We start from the raw sequence: 19,711 nt of genomic DNA on the forward strand, positions 1-19,711 counted from the left end.
ACTTAATCTTCAATTAAGTATGTACTGATAAGAAAGTAAGGAATGAAAAATTTTCTATCAAATGATAGAGAAGAATACATTTGGTGACACAAAAAGTTATTTAAAATTTTATGATATTCTCCATCACATTATAGGCTTATTTTTTATGTAGAGAATAAACTTACATATATCTTTTATGGACGGCCTAGGATTTTATTGGAATTACACATTCTGTCACCTTTTTAAAAGTAACCTTAAACAGTAGAAAAATAACAGACTTTAGCATTTTTTTAAATTTCTGTTTTTAAATAGAAAACAAGCACAAAACAGACCTAATAAAACTTCACAGAAACTTCAGATACATTTGATATTTTTCCCTCAAAATTGAGACAACACTATGTCTAAGAAATATACTTCTAGATATAACAAAGACTTTGACTCTCCAAATTGACTATATAAACAGATTAAGGTCTGAATCACCCTAGTGTCAACTCTGCTGGAATTAGCTCTGCTGACATTAAGTGAATTTGCACTACCAGGTCTTGAGCAAGGAAATCTGCCCTGTTTGGTTTATAGCAAGTTTTTCATGTCTGCTGTCACATTAAGTAGTTCTTTAGTTTTTAAGCTTAACCATTTGCATTTACCTTGGAAATGGGATTATTTACTAAAAGTGAGAAAATAATTATATGCATTTGGTTCTTTTGCATTTTTTTCTTTCTTCCAGAAAGGTACCATATATGAGGAAATACTCTAAAGATATTGTTCATAAAACCTAACTACTGGAAAAGTGATGTCTTTGATAAATGGTATAGCTGAATGTTCTTTGTCATTTATTTTTATCTCTAGCTTTTATAATTTTAAGTAGCTTCAATATTTTGTAATGTTAGTTCTCTGGACCTAACATTCTTAACTGAATTTCATTGTCTTTATTTTCTTCTTGTACCTAATTTTAAAATACTATAATACTATACTACAGTTACTATGCTGTTAAAATAATGTACAAAAATATGCCTGATTTTATATCTGAAAATTACGTCTATTTATTTTTAATAACATACTAAATTTTAATTTCCAATAATTTTTAATGCTGCTAAGTCAACACTGAATCTTCCTTTTCACTTTACCCTCCATGTAAGAAAATATTACTTAATTTAATAATAAATCCAACTTGAGTACTTCAGTTGATTTAGATGTTTTCAATTTGTTCTTTCTGGAGTCCATTGTCTCCTCTCTGCTGAGAATCATTCAAGGAAGGAAGGAAGGAAGGAGGGAAGGAAAGAAAGATTGATTTGCAACATCAAAGTGGATTTTTTCAAAGTCGAAAGTGCAAAATACTTAGCAGTCTTGGTGCATGGTGCCCCTAACAGCAATTGTCTACTTCTGAATTAAATGTAACTTCTACTTCCTGGCTTCTGAATTAAATAATACATTTAATTTTTTTTCAATATTTTTAACATATTTTCCCTCCTCCAAATTAACAATGACTGAAATGGAAGCTAGCAATATCATTACCACATCTTATAAGCTATATCACTTACAGGGTTTTGGGTTTGTTGTTGTTGTTTTGTTGTTGTTTTGTTTTTCTATTTAGAAACTTGAATATGAGTTGCACACTGATAGCCAAATAAAATAATTAATTGAACTCTTCAGCTTAGGGTGATATTCAAGTAAGTATCAGCATCTTGAACTATAATGGTAGGTAGGTGACATGATGAAATATTTTAAGTGAAAACAGAAAGTTGTTTCTGACTTATTTGAATACATAAATTGCTTTGAGTGGTGAGCAGTAAAGAAATTGCAGTTTGTCATGTTACTTTCCCAACATTTTAAATATTAACTGGTCTCATAAACTTTGTGAAGGAAATAATATATAGTCCTACTCGAATAAAACAAATTTGCAAGTCAATATAATTCCTACATTTTCAGAAGTTGAAGATTTATCTTAGTCGAGAATCAATTTTGGAAAAAAATTACAAGATTTTTTTCTCATTAACTGCACGACTCATTAATAAAGCAACATGAATTTAGGAACATTTCTTTCCCTAGAAATAATATGTACCACTTATTTTGGGGATGCTGCGCATACTTGTAGAAATTTTACTATGCATAATTACACTGGGCATGCATGTGAGTTTTATAAATTAATTTTAATTATCCTGTCAGCACTGTAAATTAATCATTGCTACCTAAAGTTTTTTAGCTGGTGAAATTCACGTCTAGAGTAAAAACATAACACCATCCTCTGAACCACCTTTAAGCTGAGGGCAAGTCTGTAGAGAAGGGCAAAGTTGTAAACCAATAGTCCACAGGCACTGCAGCTGGAGGATAGGGACAATGGCCGACTGCTAATGGCATTATCTGGGAGGGAAACCAAAACCCTTTACTACCAGAGGAAAGAAAGCACACATTCAGTCTGTCATCCCTTCTGTAATCAGGCAATATATCCACTCAACCAAGATTTATTGAGAACCAACTATGGGTCAGCTACTACACTAAAAACCGTGGATATACAAACTAAGAAATATGGTTTCTGCCCTGGAGGATTCTTCAGTGCAGTTGAGAAGACTAGAGTACTGAACTGAAATACTAAAGTAGAGGAATCTGCAAATTTCTCTGGGGGCACAGAGAATATAGAAAACTTCATCTTCCTGTAGGTACATTTTCTCAGATCCTAATCCTTTAGTTTTCTGTTTTCCTCCATTAACCTTTAACTTGTTTCTTTATATATTTTAGCTGTCTAAAATAAAGAGCCATCTCCTCTTTGCACAATGAATTAACAATTCTTTTAATTACAGTAGAGCAGAGTAACACAAAGCTTATCTCTTAAAGACAATGCATGCATAGCTTAAAGACAGTTCATTTTTTCCTTAACTACTAGAAACTTTTATGTCTTTCCTAAAATATATTCCAATATTCTTCTTCTGAACACTTTTTACAATATTTTAAAGTAACTATCCATGTTGTAAAGAATCATAGAGATTTTTTTCTTTTTTTATTATGTTAATCACCATTAAGAATTTGTACATTTTATTTTCTAATAAAAAATGGCACAATACTCCACTATCCAAAGCCAAATGCCAGTTTTTAAAATATCTTCATTGTTTATCTTCAATGTTGACATAAGAAGTGATATAATGAGTATTTTATTTCCTGATCAAATCAGTTGGTGTGTGTGCATATAACTTTATAAATAACCATGTTTTTGTAGCCAATTTACTATGCTTCTTTGCCATATTTCAAGTGATTATTTATGATTGTACATAAATGAATCAAAGAATTTTATAAACTAAGTGACATAAGCCAGCCCCAAACTATTCATACATATCATATCTACTTGATGTGTTTTTTTCTATACAGATGTTAGAAGTTAGAAGTTAGTAGTAAAATAAATATGAGGAATCATTTAAAGTAGTCAATTCCTCTTTTAGATGTCACAGTACACAATCTCTTCAATATCACCATGCATATTTTGACAAAGGTCTAACATTTAACCTCAACCTTTGTTTAAGAGACATTCATTAAACTGAATTTAACATGGAACACTTTCTGACAAAACATTTAAACATTCTGCTTATGGTATTGCATACTGGGGGAAATCATAAGACAGTTTTTAGGATAAGCTATTCTAAAAGAATTTTACTTTGTTTATTGTTTTTTTATTCTCACTACTAACTTCTATTAAATTAAAAAATTTTAAAAAAACATGATTAGTACCAGAAAATGCAACCAGGAAGCAAATCCAATGATTTATATAGTGTCTATGTTCTTTAAGTGAAGACATAGTTTTCATGTTAGTTGAGATACTAAACAACACGTCTACAGTGCTAGCTGTGGGAATACACAAATAGAAATGGAATAGCTACAATCAGTGGACCAAATCCGGCTTGCCACTGGGCCAAAAAGTGTCATACCAATTTGTTGATTTTTTACGGTTGCTTTTGCTCAGTGGTAGGAGTGAGTCATTGCAATAGACACCATATGGCCCACAAAGTCAAAAATATTTACTACCAAGCCCTTTAGAAAAAAGTTTATTGATACCTGATAGAGAATATTTAGGTATGACTTTTACCTACAGGATGGTTAACATCTATGAGTTTTCGCTAATAAACCCTAACCAAGAAGTGGCCTGCTTTTCATAATTTTGAGATTTGGGGGAAAAAAAAAAAGATTTTTTGTTAGAAATTGCATCATAGATAGTTGAATATATTATTTTTATTTATGATTCATGTTGATTACACTCAGGCTGGTGTATACCTGGAGATGTACATTATAATTATGTATCAACAGACATTTCTAAACTCTCTTAACAGCTCCAAATTAAAATACTAATACCATCTCTGTATCTCTCAACCATTCTCAGATAACAAACTGTGAACACTGATGATTATAAATATAGGAACTTAGGAAACTGTACCTATTTTAGACGAACATCACCCAATCCTACTGATGCAGTTATCATATTTTTTATTATTTTTTTTCTTTAGAGGAATATTCCCCAGACTAAACTGTGAAAATATTCATAACAAGGATTGTGTTTTATTTTATTTTTGAATTTTTGTTATCTAGTTTAATCATAAAGACTCCATGAATACTTTTAGATAAATTAATGGATATGTGATAGAGTCTTTGTCTATGGATTAGTAACTAAAACTACTAGCTTGGTTGGTAGAAATTCAAGTAATCTAGGTGTGAAAGATTTAGTATTAATACTAATGCCCTCAGACATTCATTTCCTTTTTAGTCAAATGTATGGCAATCGCTTTTGTATTATGGACCTAAAAACTATATGTAATTGCTAAGATTTGAAAAGAGGAAAGAATTTTGCTGAAATGTAAACATTTTCCTTAGCCATATGTTTGCTAGTTGTGTTAATAGATTCAATTTAAACGTTAAAAATAATCTGAACAAATTCCTTTCCTTTCTTTCCACTACCAGTTCCAAAAAAAAATTTAACTACGTTAACACAATAAAATAAATATGTGTTAAAATGAATTATTTGAATCAGAAAAATTTTCTGGCATCATTCTATACTTTGGAAATAGCCAATCATCGGAAAAAGAAAACTTTGAGATGAAAATTGAATTTTTCTTTCAAACATCTAAATAGTTTCAAATGACCAAAAGTGAAAAAGAATCTTATAAGCCAATGGCAATTTAAGGAATGTATAATTAAAATTAGTATGGTAATACATACTTTATGTTATTTTCTATATTATGCTACAAAATAAAATAGAATATAGTTAAATAAAAAATTAGACTTTTAGATTTTAGGTATCATAAAATAAAATAATCAGGTATCTAGTTCTCATTTTTGAAAAATTTAATATTTCTCACTGTTACTTAATAATTAAAATTGAGCTAAATAAGAAAAACAGAGAACACTGAGTTCCCAAGTCAAAAAAGTATTCACAAAAGAAACACCAGAAAGTTTCCTGAATGCCAGGAGAACAAATTTCTCCTAATATTTAAATTTGTTAACATAAAAGGACATTTAAGAAAAGGACTATAGAAAGTGTGCTCTTTCTAAATATATGACCTCAAAATTGGGCATCTTGAAAATATACCTGGGTGTTATTCTCCACCCAGAAAATGTTAACTTAGTTATCATTTTTTTTAAAGACCTGACATATAATCTGACAGTAATCTATCTAGGATTTACTGTATTATGGAATTTGCTTCTCTTGTTGAAAACACCATGATCTTTGAAGGTGTATTTTGTGCTGTGTCAGATACAGGGCTAGGTATAGCAAACAGATCCAAATGTGAACAAGATTGCTATTGCCTTAAAATAGGTCCCCATAAATTGGGGATAAAACAAAATAGAAACATCATTATGGAAATATTTGCTAAATTTTATATAACATCTTCTTGCTTTATATCACTATCAAAATAACTCTCCACATAATCCTTATCAAGTTTTACACTTTAATATTCCTTATTACTTATTTCAACTCTAATTAAATAAACATCAGTATAATTATCTTCCTTACAAGACTCTTCACAATTGCCTTCTGCTTTTGTCCTTACTTCAAACAGGGACAAAGCCTATTTGTTCATTGATGTAGTCTGTACTTACTGTACAATGTCTAGAATAATACTAAGAACTCTGTCCAAGAATTAAATCTCTGAGACACTTAATCATCTTCACACAAATAATTTATAGCTCCTGTCTCACTTAAGAGCCTCATGTCCAAATTCCCACTTTCATCTTTGTAAATATAATTAAACGGTACAACTCTATTTAATATCTCGTCTTCTTTTATGATATCTTTTACCTCAACATATTATAAATTCATCAGTATGTTAAGCATATCACTGATTATTTCTGGCTTTACTATTATTGATAAAAAGTCAGCAATAACTCTTAACCATTGTTTACCCGCACAAAACTTTTGTTTTTGTTTTTGTTTTTTTCCTTCTGGTTGCTTTTAAGGTTTCAATTGATTTTCTTACTAATTTCCCTTAATGTACCTGGTGATTATATTTATGCCATTGGTGTTTTGCTCAGCTACTGTAACCTAAATGTAATTTTCATAGAATTTTAAAGGCTTTAGCTGATTATTTTCCAGAATGTTTTCTCTGTCCCAATGTGTTATTTGGTATTGTCCCACTCAGTTCCTGACTCTGTTCATTTTTCTTCAATCATTATCCCTAGGTTTTTCAAATTGATAATTGAGATTTGTCCTCAATCTACTGGCTCTCTTTTTATCTATAGTTTTAGCTAATTCTAGATTTATTTTCTATTTATCATCACCTCCATTTATCTGGTAAGATTAACATTTATAATTAATTCAGATATTTTTCCTTTAATTAAGTTATTTGTAATGGATGCCTTAAATGTGTATTTGCTCAGTCTAACCCCTGTTAGACTGTACCATTCAGGTTTGATTTTTAGTGACTGCTTTTCCATAGTCTACGGATTACATATACACTTTTGTTTCTTTGTATGATCATTGATGGGGAGGTATAAGCTTTATTGAATTAAATTTAACATACCATATAATTAAACCATTTATTTAAAATGAACAAGGCAGTTGCTTTTAGTATATTCACGTTAGGCCATCACCATAATCAATTTAAGAATATTCTGATCACCCCTAAAAGAAACCATGCACCCTTTAGCAGTCATTCTGTCTTCCTCCACTGATCTACTTTTAATCTCTGCAGCTTTTCTTATTCTACACATTTAATAAAAATAATACACATAATGTCTCTTATGCCTGGCGTTTTTTCCGTCCGCGTTGTACTATGTAACAAAACTTCAATTTGGGGTGGGGGTATGTAAAAAAGGAGATATCATTTATTTTGCCAAATGGATTATCAAATTTACCCCAAACCCCTATTATAAACATCTTAATTTTATAAAGACATTTTAACATAAGCACAAAGTTAGAATATAATGCATAATAAAGGGTTCCTAATATTTTCGTGAATTTAGCTCCATGAGAAGCAGTATTCCTTACTGGGGGCCATTAAAAAATTCTGGCAACACTGGGGAAACTCGTGGCCATAGGTGACTCATTTCATATATATACATATAGACATACACACACACACACACACACACACCCCCATTCCGTGTCTGGCACTACACACAGCATTATGGCTCTTAACAAACATATAATTTCATAGCCCTATGCTAGTAAATTCATATTTCCTAGTTGTGTTCCATTCCAGGCAGTGGACCAGGCTGGGACTGCACAAGAAAGGTCAGGAGGAAGTGCTGTCGAGAGGCGGAGGCTCACGTCGGTGGGAGAGGGCTCAGTCTCGTGTTTTGGGGTCGGGCTTCACAAAAGAGGTGCCCTTTCAAGGGTCTGCCCGCCAGGGTAAGCGGTAGCCAAGGCTAAACCGGCAACCCAAGGCTAAACCGCAAGGTGGTCGCATGCTCAGGGCAGGGGATTTTACCTTTGCGATGAGTTTGCTGCCTGGGCTTTCCCGCAGACCACCGAAGCGAGCACGGAGGACCAGCAGCGAGGCTACCCGAAAGGAAAGGTTTCAGCGACAGTCTAAGCGGAAGTATTTATGAAAGGTACCCGTAAGGCCGCCACAAACTCCGTGAAAGATCTGACGTCTTTTCCTTGGGGTTCTGACACCTGTCTGCACAGCGTCCTGACCATCACACCTCCCTCGTCTTACCCAGTCAGGGCAGGGCCTCTCACGGAGGCTCAAAACGAGCTCCGCCCCCTGGGAGCTTTCCCGCCACCGCCACCAGCGTAACTGCGCAGGCGCCTGAGATCCTGCGCGGGCTCGGCCTGCTCCAGCAGCAGGGAGTGCGCACGCGCCAAGGCTGACCATCCTTCTTTTTTGTGAACAAGTACGCTTTTTCACAGGTACTCGATATTTTCTTTGTTCATCTGTTTATGGGCATTTGGGTTGTTTCCACCTTGGGAAGGTTATTTGCGGTTAATACATTTATGAGCCTTTTTGTGTGAAGCTTCTGGGAACTTCACGTTTTATTTCTCTTCGGTAGATTCCTAGGAACGGTATTGCTAGGTTATGGTAACTACGTGTTGAATTTTTGAGAAACTGCCAAACCCTTTGTCAAAGGGATAGCATTATTTTACATTCCTACCAGCAACGAATGAGGGTTTCAGTTTCTCCATAAATTGACTTATCTGTCTTTTTTATATAATAGCCGTCCTTGTGGGTGTGAAGTTGTATCTCATTGCAGCTTGGGTTTTGTTTGCTGGCTAATGGTGTTGAGCATTTGTTTTTTAATTTTATTCTTATTGGCCTGTTGTTGATCTCTTTTTAAGAAATATCTATTTAGAGCCTTTGTTCATTTTTAAAAGAGTACTTTGTCTTTTAATTAAGTTGTAAGAGTTCTTGATATATTCTGGATACAAGTTTCTTATCAGAAATATGATTTATAGAGACGTGTAGGTGGCTCAGTATGTTAAGCACCTGCCTTGGGCTCAGGCCATGATCGCAGGATCCTGGGATAGAACCCCATATAGTACTCCCTCTTTAGTGGGAAGTCCCTTTCCCTCACCCTCTGCCCCTCCCCACTATGCTTCTCACTTGCTCTCTCTCAAAAAAAAATAAATAAATAAAATGTTTTTTGCAAAGGAAATATGATTTATAAACATGTTCTTCCATTCAGTGGATCGTCTTCTCACTTTCTTGATTTTTTTTTTTTTTTTTTTTTAAAGCACAGAAGTGTTTGATTTTGATGAAGTACAACATATCTTTTTGTGTGTGTTTGCACGCACGAGCGCTTTGGTGTCATATCTAAGAAACCATTGCCCACTCCAAAGTTATGAATATGTACACTTATGTTTTTTCTTAAGTGTTATGTGACTTTAGTTAATATTAAGTCTTTTATCCATTCTTAGCTAATTTTTGTGTTTGATGTGAGGGTAGGAGTCCAACTTCAGTGTTTTCCATGTAGCTACCTATCCAGTTGTCCCAGCATTATTTGTTCAAAAGACTGTTCTTTCCCCACTGAGTCAATCCTCTTAGCTGCTTTGTTGATGACAGCTGTTTTTGGTGTTGCTCTTGTTGTTTTTAATTAAGTACTGGATATTGCGGATACTATCTTACAGAAATGTAGAATTCTGTTACATTTTTCTATTTTTTTCTTAAACTGGCAGTTTAGTCATTGATGGATCTTTTGAATTTATTTAGACTTGTTTTCATACTTTCTTGATGGAGACCCAAGGGAAGCCGAAGGTGTTTCCTAGTCTCACTCAGTTAGCAATGCTCAAATTTTATAACATTTTCGAAGGATATTCTTCAGGACTTGGGTTTCACCTTTGTTAGGATGTGATTCTTATTCTGAGGTCTTTCTGGTATCTCAGCTACTTGTTAAGGCAAACTCTCTAATTGGATGGATGTCCCCAGATGCTGCTTTTTTGCAATTCCCCATGACCAGCACTGTTCTGTTGTTGGTCAACCTTGCAGAAGTTGATTATCTGTTTAGATTTGAGGGCCTCATTTTGTGTCTGTAATTTTCTGGCCCTTGTACATAAGACAGTTTAACCCTGACCTATAGAGCTCCCATTCTGCAAAGTGTTGCTCTCTATCATGCTTAACCCCACAGATTCCAGCCAGTTCACCTGCCTCAGTCTCTACTCTCTCAGTTTTGTGGGATTTCATTCTCTCTTAGATTCGCAGCTCTGGGCTGTGGTTAATTGGGATATTATCCATAGATCAGTAGCTGGGAATTTGTGTGAAATTCAGACTCTTGAGTTTCCCTTTATAGAAGTATCAGGGCCTTGTGCTGCCTGATCCCATTGCCTGAAAACAGTTCTCTTAATCTTGATAGTAGGACAGCTAGTCTGGACACCAATATGACTGATTTAAACTTTAAAAAAAAAAAAAAAAACTTTTCAATGGGAATATATTTGTTTCCTTTCCCTAATTACTCAGAATCACAAAATGATATTACTTATCCAGAATATTCATTCCATGAATCATTTTGGTAAATGTTGAATTCCTCTACCATATGTTTAGTATCCTGGAACTTTTTATAATTCTGCATTGAAAAGAGATGTTAGTACATTTTGTAAAATTCTAAGAGAGATTGATAATTCTGAAATGGACTTAAAAATTAGAGGATACCTATTTCAATAACAAAAATCCAAGAAAAGTTGAAAAAATGTCTGCCGTAAATTAGCTGAATTATTTGAATGCAATTCAAATTACTGGAAATCACTAAGTAAAGAGTACAAATAATACTGTTACAAGAATGATAACAAGGGGGAAATTATTCTAAAGAAGTGGAATTCTCAGCTGGAGGAGATAATTATGTAATGAATGGTTAATTGGTAGAGTAGCGAGTTGGTGTATAGGTATATTAAAGTAGATTAAAAATTCTCAAGAGAGACAAAGCAAGGGAGAAAGCAATTTAGCATATTAACTGGTATTCTTCCTCCACAATTCCTAGACATATGTAATAGCCTAAGATATAGAGAGAAAACTGATATCTCTCATTTATTCACTGAATGGTGAAAATATGGCATTGAGAAATTAATTAAATAGCTGTTTAATTTAACCTGACCCTCAACTCATTAATGCATAACATTACAGCTTTTAAAGTAAAGGACCAACACACTGAAGTAAAAACAACTTAGCACTAAACAGAATAAAATTACTCAAGACAGGCAACCAGAAGATTCCTAAGACTAAACACATATAAACATTATAGGGTCACTACTGCTCTCACCATGCAGTGTACTACAGGACATTGTCTAGAAGAATATAAAACATGCCCCTTTCCAATAACTCTTTTAGATAGTATTTTCTTATTTATGAGTCACAATAAATGGCCAAGTCATTTGCAACTCTGCTTGCTGAGAAATGATCTGTAATCTCCCACAGACTTTAGTTTCTTGGAACTCACTTTCAGGTGCAAGTGTTCATGGTCAGGTCTCTACACCTTGTCTAAAAAATGACAGTCTATTTGTAGGGTTATCACGAAAAAATACAGAATTCCGGTTGAAATATATTTTAGGTAAACAACTTTTGGGGGAAGGCTATTAAGCGTGTCCTAAATATTAACATGGGAGATACTTATACTATAAATTATTCATCATTCACTGTTTATCTGAAGTTCAAATTTCACTGAATGTTCTGTGTTTTTATTTGCTAAAACTAGTAAAACTACCTATTGAATAAATGCTTGCTGGTTTGGAAGGTAGGAACCTGGAAGCTAATACTGTAGGCTTAAAGTCTGTGACACTTAGATTCTTTTTTTTTTTTTTTTAAAAGATTTTATTTATTCATTTGATAGACAGAGATGACAAGTAGGCAGAGAGGCAGGCAGAGAGACAGGCAGAGAGACAGGAGAGAGCAGGCTCTCCAAGGAGCAGAGAGCCCAATGCGGGGCTCGATCCAAGGACCCTGGGATCATGACCTGAGCGGAAGGCAGAGGCTTTAACCCACTGAGCCACCCAGGCGCCCGACACTTAGATTCTTGTACAAGATCTGCCCCCAAACAAATGGTAAGATCTTTGTGGATATGATTAATTTCTTTAACTTTAGAAGGGGATGATTATATATCTGTTTAATTTCTTGTTGAAAGTGTTAAAAGGATTAAAGAAAGTGACTCAATAGCAATGCCAAGGCCTTATAAATAATAAGCCCTCAAAAAATGTAAGTTATTTTTCATGCAAATACACTTACAGAATATAGATAGATAAAAATATAGATATATATCCTTACAATATCTAAAGATTGTTTTAGCATACTGCTTCTCTATTAAGATATTGCAGCCTCACTTTTCATTCATAACATTCCATTCAAAACTTTTTAATACTCTTAATACTTATAAACAGTTTTAGCTATTTAGATCACATAACCTTTTCAAAAACAAAGATAAATGAACTAGACCAGCATTCTGTTTCTACTTCATGTAGGTTCACTGAACTATTAGTGTGTGTATGTGTATATATATATATGTGTATGTGTATATATATATATATGTATGTATATATATATATACATACATATATATATATATATCACTGTGTAACTCACAAATTTAAAACAATTAATGTGCAATATAGGTCACGGATCTATTAAAATACTGGTTTCATCTTATTATGTTGCCTTCAAGCCTGACATATATATAAAGTGGAGAACTAAGTATAGTGAATAATAGAGTGTAAGAATGAGCATTTGACTTTTTAGAATCTGCAAAAAGAAATGGAAAAAAGAAGCGTTAGAGATAATTCACAGCTAATGAACATTGTCTGCCATAACCTCCTTTTTCTGCAAGCCCCACCCCCGCATGCAAGCCCCATAATCTTGTCCTCATTTGTGACTCCTCCTGCTTCTTCATTCTTTACTCCTATGACCCTTTGTAATTGACTTTACCAAATATACATATCTGACATTTGTGAATGTTTCTCTAACTCCCACTACAATATTAGTTCAGACTTTCTTATTTTCTACCTGGCTTTTATTTATCCAGACTTAACATTTTCCTAACCATTCTCAACATGGAAGCCCATAATGAGTTTTTGAAATAAAATCTGATCATGTAACTCCCCTGCTTACCACTCTTTAGTGTAGTGTCTCCAGTATTCTCAAGATAAATTCCATATTCTAGATCCTGCTTCATATTTTTTTTGTTTACTTCTGCAGACTTTATACTTAATTATTTTATAACATACTCTTTCCTCCAACGACTATTGCTTTTTTCCCCCCATTTTGTCCAATATACCATAGCTTTGATTTATAAAAATTTAGTAAAATAGAAACAAGTTATATTTTGTGAATAATTGAAAGCAATTTCAGGTCAGTAATGAAAAAACTCATAGATAAACTTTATGTCTATTACTTTCAACTTTTATAAAATATTCAATCTCATTTTACAAATTAGAATTAATTTTACTCAATAAGAAGTATGGCTTTTACTCCTGGTTGATGGAAAATGACCTCTGAGCCCTTAAAATATCATAGTAAGAATGTCTAATAAGAATATTTTTGTGTGTCTTGGGATCATGGGCTATACTGGATAGTCTAACATTGTGATTTGGAGGGGCCTTTAGGTCACAGAGTATTAGTCCAGTCTCTGGAGGCCTGGAGGCTGAGGTCTGCAACATGAGAGACCAACCTCTAAGTAGCTTACATGGCTAAGCCCTGATAAAAGTTCTGAACACCAAGGCTCAGATACGCTTCCCTGGTTGGCAATATTCTGCATATTATCACCCATTTATGCCAAGAAATTTAATACTATCACTCCACTGGGAGAGAACAACTGGAACTCTCTGTGTGGAACTTTCCTGAACTCTGCCCTGTGTGATTTTAATCTGTATCCTTTGAGTCTGTGAGTCCTTCAAGGGAATTATTGAAACTGAAGGTGGTCTTGAAGTCTCTCAGACACGAAATTAGTGTCAGACGTGAGGGTGTTCTTAAGGACTATTTCCAAACTTTATAATAATATATTAAGTAAGTTGATTTTTCTTCTATAGAACATGTATGCATGTTTCCGTATGTATATTTATTAATTCATATACTTTTTCAATATCCAAAGATTGTTTCTTTAAGGTACTGTTTCCATAGTAAGTGTGGAAGCCTTACTTTTCCATCCCATCCTATTTATACCAGCCTTCCATAACCCACTAGTACTAACTCCACCTGAATATGATTGTGTGTTTATATAGTGTATATGTACTAGATTATGAATCCCTTAGGGTTTGAGACTTTTGTCTTCTTATCTTGGAATATTTACTTTTAAGAATCTGACAAATTTACAGGCATACTTCAGACAGTTAATAACTTTGTTGAATAAGCAAATGATTCTATAAATAGTATTCATTAGAAAATGCAAAACATGTAAGTTAGGTTTTGCTGATGTGACAAACAGGATTTTGAAATCATAATATTCAAATAATGAAATTTTAAAACTGAAAATCTTAATATAGTTTGCATTTAGTGATACATATAGCCTCCATTTTCTTTGTAATCCTCATTGTATAATCACCATTATTGAAATTATGAATCATTAAGGATAAAATTTAATATAAAACTCATGGTTCAAACACGTTTATTTCACTTCTCTGATTGGAACAGTACTAAAGTTACACTCCTATTGCTACACTCCTATTGCTGTAATAGTTAGGAGAATTCTAAAATGAGTTGGTTTCCTCCCCCAGTTATCCACATCTTTGTGTAATCCCTTCCCCTTGAGTGTGAAAAGAGATGTGGTTTGCTTCTGATAGGACATAGCAAAAGCCAAAGAAATTTGGAGATGTAATGTAGTTTCCCCTTTTCTGCAGGGGATATGTTCTAGATTCCCAGTGGATACCTAAGACAGCAAATAGTACCCAACTCTGTATATACTGTTTTCTCCTGTACATTCATGCCTGTGATGAAGCTTAATTTATTAATTGACACAGTAAGAGATTAATAACTAATAAAATAGAAAAGTTATAGTAATATGGTATTATAAAAGCTTTGTGAATGTGATTTTGCCTTCTCAAAATATTGTACAGTACTCACCCTACTTCTTATGATGTTGTGAGATAATACGATGCCTATGTGATGAGACAAAGTGAGGTGAATGATGTAGGCATTGTAATGTTGCATCAGGCTATGATGACCTCATGACTGATCACAGGAGGATCATCTGCTTTCAGACCACCTTTGACTATGGGTAACTAAAACTAAAGAATGGGAGATCACAGACGAGGGTAAACTACTATAAATAAAGTCCCTACTCAGTTGATTTTCAGGTTTTCAAAAGGGATATTTTGGGGGGATAGGGTCCAGGCATTACCTGAAAGAACAGTCAAAGCTGGAAAGATTTCCTCCTGCGCGCCTTGAAGAAACAAATATCACCGTAGTGAACTCCCTTGGTGGGGGCTTAGGGCGGAGGGAGTTGGCTCTAGGAACTGAGCATCCCAGTCTTACCACCAAAAAGAACTGATTTCTGCTCCCAACGTGAGGTAAGTAAAGGACCCTAAACTCCAAATGAGAATCCAGTCCAGACAATATCTTGATTTTAGTCTTGTGATACTAAGCAAAAGAACCAGTTAAGCTGTATCTACATTTGTGAAACAAGGAAAATGAGATAATAAATGTATATTGTGTTAAGTCACTGAATTTATGTTTTTTTGTTATGTAGCTTAGAAAACTAATACAACCGTGGCACCTGGGTGGCTCACTCAGTTAAGGGTCTGCCTTTGGCTCAGATCATGCATCCATCTCCCAGCTCAATGGGGAGCCTGATTCTCCCTCTCCCTATAGCTCCCCCTGCTTGTGCTCACTCTCTTTCTCTCTGTGTGTCTAATAAATGAATAAAACCTTAATAAAAAGAGAGAGAGAACTAATACAACCCTTTAGTGCAATGCAGGAATAGTTACACTTTCACTTTTGCACATAAATTTTTAATCTATTTTCCCTCTTTCTTTCCCCTGTTTATTTTCCCTCTTTCTTAAAAGACATCGAGTTAGGTACAATATGGATGAACAGAAAAGTAAATTTAATTCTTAATTTTTTTTTACATCTATAATTTTTCTATGGACTACATTATAAACATCCAGAGTGTTTATCATTATTTGTATCTAAGATCACCTATCTTTGACTAAGCTCATGGTATTCAAAAAACATTTGTTTATTATTGAAATAAAAAAAGAGAAAGCTCAATTGATTTTACATTTCATAAATATGTAAATGTAACAGTGATAGATAAGGTAAAGTAGTTAAGTGGGAATTTTGTAATGCTAACTAACTTAAAGTAAAATGATATCTTTTTCTGAAATGTCTCACAACCTCTTCACATAAATATTTGTACAAATCCTTTTCTTAGAAAATTTTTAATTTAAATATATTTCATATATTTTTATATTAAGTTCATTTTGTCCTATCTTAATTAGTTTCTACTTTAGTAATTAGAATTCTGTTCTTTTTAAATTTTAATCAGAAAATTTTAAATGTTTTAAATGTTTAAATGTTTTAAATGTTTTAAAATTTAAAATGTTAATTAATTCAGATATTTTATATATAGCAATATTTTTATTTATATTAATGTGATATAATTTTGTTAATATAATCTAAATATTATAAAAATGGGATCAATATGAGCTTTTGGAAACCTTTAAAGTCTATTGCAATTGCAATATGAATGGAGTATTTTGAAATTTAATTAGCATACTTGTTTTTAGTCTAATTGATATTTCTCTTTGTGGCATATAAAGTTCATATGTAAAAATATGGGACACACCTGGGTGGCACAGTAAGTTAAGTGTTCAACTCTTGGTTTCAGCTCAGGTCCTCAGCAACTTGAGATCAAGTCCCACATCAGGCTCTGAACTCAACAAGGTGCATGCTTGAGATTCTTCCTCTCCCTCTGCCCCTCCACTTATGTGCATTCTCACATTCAATCTAAAGTAAAGAAATAAACCTTCTAAAAAATAAAGTCCATATGTAAAATTTTAAGATCTTAATAGTTAACAATTTAATAATTTAATATCCATGCTTAAAAGTAATATGTCACTGTAATCATTATTTTGGTTAGGATGTTAACATGAAGTATCTATTTTGTATATAAAAACAGTACTAATAACACATGAAAATGGGATTTGAATTCTAAGTATATTATTAGAGCCTGTAGAAAGATAATTATGTGAACTAGTGAGAAGTTTAGGAGAATAAAGATTTACAGAAAACTAAAAATAAATTTTCATTTTATATTCATATTTATGTAAAATTGGCCATAGGTGTAAATATAGGATATTGAAAAGTGAATTTAACATTAAGCTAGTTTGTAAAGAATAAAATCATCTGTCTAGTCCTGACATCTTACAGCTAATTTAGACTAACCACATTTACACATTCTGACTTCTGCCTTCAAAGTGCAATAGTATAAGTTCTAATTGCATTCTGGCAATTATTTTCTAGGAATTTAATCAAAAAAGCTTTGAATTCTTGCTGGAATGCTGTTTATATATTAACTAGCTCAACATGTAATGTGATTAAACCAGTGAGTCTACAAATCAGTCTCAGGGGAAGAACATACTTTGAACATCTGTGAAATTATTTTTCAATCATTTTAAATTTTATTTAAAATTAAATAGGGTGTCTTGAGAGTCCCCATTATTCTCATTACTTATTCCTATTATGATCTCAGTCTGCATGTGAAGGCCACAATTCTCGTTTGGTTATTAATTTCATTTCGAGATGTCAGGATCAGACAAAATTCAGTGCATCTGAAACCAGTTCAGTCTCCCTGTGAAATGGAACACTTCTCCTGAATGACTGATTTATGTGCTTTGCCATCACCCAGGACAAATATAATTTTTGTTGTATTCTTCTCCATTGTAACCTACAATCAGTTGGTAATGATTTGCCAATTCTTCCCTCACACTGTCTGTTGCATCTGTTAACCTTATTTGATCACAATACATACATAAATACACAGAGACACAAATACACTATTCCCAATCTTCTGCTCTGAGTAACCATTAAGTTTAAATGATTTAGAAGCTTTCTAACTGCCTCTAACTCTCCCCTATAATTTATCCTGCATTTAACTATCAAATTAATCTGGTAAGGTAAGATTTTCATGTTATTTTCTTAATCAAATCTTTGCAATGGTATTTGTTTCACTTAAAATTGATCTTTTTTACAGTATGATCCCAGCATCCTTCCTATCTATATTTTTCTACTCTATACACCTATTTGTTAATCATCCCATTTGGTCCCTTTTTATTGCAAATTTTAAGCTTTAGATTGGATATGTAGGTGTAGAATATGAAAGTATTGAATATTCTTAATATTAAAAATGTGGAAAGGATTTCATTTCTTTTGATGGCTGCATAGTATTCCATTGTGTATATATACCACATCTTCTTTATCCATTCATCTGTTGATGGACATCTAGGTTCTATTGGCTATTGTGAACATTGCTGCTATAAACATTCGGGTGCATCTTGCCATTTGCGACAACATGGATGGAACTAGAGCGTATCATGCTTAGCGAAATAAGTCAAGCAGAGAAAGACAACTATCATATGATCTCCCTGATATGAGGAAGTGGTGATGCAACATGGGGGCTTAAGTGGGTGGGAGAAGAATTAATGAAACAAGATGGGATTGGGAGGGAGACAAACCATAAGTGACTCTTAATCTAACAAAACAAACTGAGGGTTGCTGGAGGGGGGGTTGGGAGAAGGGGGGTGGGGTTATGGACATTGGGGAGGGTATGTGCTTTGGTGAGTGCTGTGAAGTGTGTAAACCTGGTGATTCACAGACCTGTACCCCTGGGGATAAAAATATATGTTTATAAAAAATAAAAAATTTAAAAAAATGTGGAAAGGATAGTTGTAGAAACAAATTCTGCTTTGTCACTGTATATATCAGTCAAAATGCTATTTCTTTTAGATTTGGTATGTTACAATCTACCCAATATTTAGTGGTATGAATAACACCTACTTGCTTAGCTTACAGTTTGGGGGACCACTTAGTTTTAGTTCAGTTAAGCAGCATGTATGCTGGGTATGACTTGATTCATTCATGCACTGGCAATCATCTGGCAGTCAGTGACTCTACTTACATGTTTGGCTGTCACTTGATTCAGTGGTAATATTGTACATTTCACATCATACTGGGTCTCTCATTATTGAGTGAGTTAGCTTGGAATTGTTTACATATTATCTGTTAAAGAGTTCCAAAAGTAGCGTGCATGAAAGCCCCCATTTCCCAGTGGTTTGTAAATTCCATCTTTGGTCACAGTGTCTCATTGGCCAAGGTAAGTCATATGGCAAGCTCAGATTCAAGGGTAGAATTCCACCTTTTGTGATAGGGAAACAGTGCTTTGGCCACAAACAGAAGAGCTGTAACTCAAGTTTAGAGTAAGGAAATATCTCTGACTACAGTCTTTAGTTTAAAATCTAATTTATCTGATATGAACATGGGTACCCCGGCCTTCTTTTGAGGCCCATTGGAAGGAAAGATGCTTCTCCATCCCTTCACTTTCAGTCTGGGTGTATCCTAAGGTTCGAAATGGGTCTCTTGTAGACAACATATGGAAGGGTTCTGTCATTTTATCCAATCTACAACACTGTGTCATTTTATGGGTGCATTTAGGCCATTCACATGGAGAGTGATTATTGATAGATATGTTTTTATTGACATCGTGTTACCTTTGAGGTCTTTCTTTCTGTCGATTGTCTCTACATTTCTGTTCAATGATATTTTTAGGATTTTTTCTCTTTTATAGAACTCCCCCTTAATATTTCCTGCAGTGTTGGCTTGGTGGTCACATATTCTTTTAAGCCTTGCCG

The 19,711-nt window shown here is 33.6% G+C and overlaps 1 pseudogene; it reads right to left on the minus strand.

Annotated features, from left to right (window-relative positions):
• LOC131814466 (translin-associated protein X-like) overlaps window positions 1–8,273 on the minus strand; it is a 91,729-nt pseudogene extending 83,456 nt beyond the window's left edge.
• Between the last annotated feature and the right edge of the window lie 11,438 nt (window positions 8,274–19,711).

This window comes from Mustela lutreola, chromosome 14 (assembly GCF_030435805.1).
Source record: "Mustela lutreola isolate mMusLut2 chromosome 14, mMusLut2.pri, whole genome shotgun sequence".
NCBI classification, from domain to species: Eukaryota; Metazoa; Chordata; class Mammalia; order Carnivora; family Mustelidae; genus Mustela; species Mustela lutreola.